The 3,417-nt window shown below is 34.6% G+C and overlaps 1 long non-coding RNA gene across 1 annotated transcript in view; it reads left to right on the forward strand.

Annotated features, from left to right (window-relative positions):
• The first annotated feature begins 341 nt into the window (after window positions 1-341).
• Window positions 342-3,417, forward strand: part of LOC118764222 — a 15,467-nt gene continuing 12,391 nt past the window's right edge. The window contains exon 1 of the long non-coding RNA XR_005000017.1: window positions 342-354. This is a non-coding gene — a long non-coding RNA (uncharacterized LOC118764222). The remainder of the gene's footprint in view (window positions 355-3,417) is intronic.

The raw sequence follows: 3,417 nt of genomic DNA on the forward strand, positions 1-3,417 counted from the left end.
ATATATATATATATATATATATATATATAGTGTGTGTATATGTGTGTGTGTGTGTGTGTGTGTGTGTGTGTGGTGTGTGTGTGTGTGTGTGTGTGTGTGCGTGTGTGCGTGTGTGTGTGCGTGTGCGTGTGCGTGTGTGTGTGTGTGTGTGAGTGTGTGTGTATGAATTTGTGTGTCTGTATTTGTCCCCGCCACCATCGCTTGTAAAACCAATATTGGTGTGTTTACGTCCCCGTAACTTAGCAGTTCGGCAAAAAAAACCGATAGAATAAGTACTAGGCTTACAAAGAATAAGTCGATTTGTTTGACTAAAGGTGATGCTCCAGTATGGCTGCAGTCAAATGACTGAAACAAGTAAAAAAACATTAACATAACCACATACATCAATGATTATCGGAATAAATGTAAAACATGTAGGTGCAGGCGTAGCTGTGTGGTAAGAAATTTGCTTCTAAGCCACATGGTTCCGGGTTCAGTCCCACTGCATCGCGCCTCGGGTAAGTTCCTTCTCTTATAGCATTTTCCTGACCAAGGCATTGTGAATAGATTTGGTAGACGGAAACTGAAATAAACCTGTCGTATATGTATGTATGTACGTGTATATATATATATATATATATATATATGTGTGTGGTGTGTGTGTGTGTGTGTGTGTGTGTGTGTGTGTGTGTGTGTGTGTGTGTATGTGTGTGTTTGTGCATTTGTGTCTGTGATTGCTCTCCACCATTGCTTGACAATCAGTGTTGGTGTGTTTACGTCACCATAACTTAGCAGTTTGGCAAAAGTGACCGATAGAATAAGTACAAGGCTTTACAAAAATAATAAGGCCTAGGGTCGATTCGTTCGACTAAAACAACTTCAAAGCAGTGCCTGAGCATGGCCGCACTAAAATGACTGAAAAAATTAAAACATAAAAGATTAAAGGTAGAGAAACCGCAGCTTTTGAAGCAGTCAACCATAACAATTTTCTTTCCTCCTACATTTAGTGCAATGTTCATATCCTCTGCTGAACTCTTATCTACAACAGTTAACACTCTTGCCTTCACCGTCAATCAGCTTTATCGGGCCTATTGTCTTTATAATTAATGGAATTTTTGATGTTTCACCAACATATATTATGCTGGAACCTATGAATATACCTAATATCGTATGTATATATGATGTATGTACGTATGTATGTATGTATGTATGTATGTATGTATGTATGTATGTATGTATGTATGTATGTGTGTATGTATGTATGTATATATGAATGTATGTATTTCATTGTTCAATTTTATTTCAAGATCTCTTACCAATAGAGAAGGAGCCGGTTTCTAACCTAGATTCAAGGCTCCTTCATTGGAATTTCAATATCAACAACAGGGTATTTTTGTATGACATTATTGAGTTTATTTCAAGATTTCTTGCCAATAGAGAAAGAACCGGTTTCTAACATAGATCCAAGGTTCCTTCATTGGAATATCAACATCAACAACAGGGTACATTTGTTTGTATGTTTGTATGTATGTATGTATGTATGTATGTATGTATGTATGTATGTATGTATGTACGTATGTATGTATGTATGTATGTGCAGATTTGTATGTTTTATTTACGTATTCTCATGCATGTAGTTGCATATCTAGACATGTTCATATATATTTAAATGATAAGCTTCAGGAAAGTTTTACAGATTTTTACAGTTCCAGTCATGGAATTAGCTTTCTCCTTTCTGGTTTTGAGAAACCTAATTTCTGATGATTGGTATTTAGGTAGTGTGTTACACATCCCAGAACCCCAATAATTACAGGTGTAAACCTGAACTTGTAATCTGGACAGAGTAACTGTAGGACTTGTAATCTGGACAGAGTAACTGTATGTATGTATGTATGTATGATGCATGCATGTATGTATGTATTATGTATGTATCCGAGCAGATTTGTATGTTTTACTTTATGTATGTATTCTTATTCATATAGTTGCATATCTGGACATGCTCATATATATTTAAATGATAAACTTCTGGTAAGTTTTACAGATTTTTACAGTTCCAATGATAGATTGGGTCTGTAGTCTTCGAATTAGCTTTCTCCTTTCTGGTTTTGAGAAGCCCAATTTCTCAAGATCGGTATGTATGTATGCATGTATGTATGTATGTATGTATGTATGTATGTATATGTATGTATGTATGTATGTATGTATGTATGTACACATATTCGCAGTCTCCTTCCTATCATACAGAGGATTTTGGGGGATTATTTAGACTCTTCGCAAATTTCAAGCCAGTTGTGAAGTGCATGTACTGCTGATATTTAAGACAAGATAAAAAAGCATCGATATTGCTCAAAATCAAGTTGTCGCCATGATCTATGTATATGCGTATGCAATCATATATGTGTGTGTATATACCTATGAATGTGTACGTAATCATGTAAGCAAATACCTATGTATGTGCGGATGCTTGTATTTTACAGCATGTATAAATCTGTATTTAACGTATATATGCTCATATATACACACCTTCGTATTTTCTACTCGTGTGTTTATGTATTTATTACATGCTTCAGGGATGTTCTACATATACTCTCAGTTACATTAATGTCTTCTAACAGTTGTTCCCTAATTAGCCGAGTGTTTACTGATTTTGCAAAGCAGTTTTGTTGATTGGGGCTAAGACTGTTCGTAACATATCCAATAATCATAAGAAATCTAAAGCTAAAGTCAGGGCTATGCTATCTATAGATTTCTCATTACCTGGGAATAGTCATTTTTTCATTAATCTTTAACATTGTTAATTAACATCTGCCGTGTAATCTTATTCATCCTACTCTGCATACATTCATTACATTTCCAAGATCATTACGTCTGGTCTGTTATATTTAAAAATTTTACTGAGGCTCTCACAGAAAATTTCCGGTAGTATTTTTTGATATTATAAATGTGCATACAGTCCACATAACTAAACATTTAATATTTTTACCTTCAAAACTATCCATTCTAGGATAACATTTTGGCACAGCTACTTATGTGGACAGCATATTTAGTGTCGAATCCACTGGTACTGCATCAGTTGTCACATCTAAATATTTAACCTGCAATTCTATCTCTTTTATGCATCAGATTTTCCGTTGTTAGTTCCTGTTACTTTATTTCAATGACTATATCCTTCACAGCGAGAGCTACTACACCAACTGCTGGATCAAGAAATGTACATACGTACGTATGTATGTATGCATGCATGCATGTATCTATGTTTGTAACTATGCTCTAGTTTATTTTTCAATTTTCTCACCCATAGAGAAAGAGTCGGTTTCTTACATAGAAATAAGATACTTTAATTGGAATTTAGCCATCTTCTACATAGCTATTGGTTCATGTATGTATGTATGTATGTATGTATGTATGTATGTATGTATGTATGTATATGTTGTATGT

The sequence above is a fragment of the Octopus sinensis genome, linkage group LG7 (assembly GCF_006345805.1).
Source record: "Octopus sinensis linkage group LG7, ASM634580v1, whole genome shotgun sequence".
NCBI classification, from domain to species: Eukaryota; Metazoa; Mollusca; class Cephalopoda; order Octopoda; family Octopodidae; genus Octopus; species Octopus sinensis.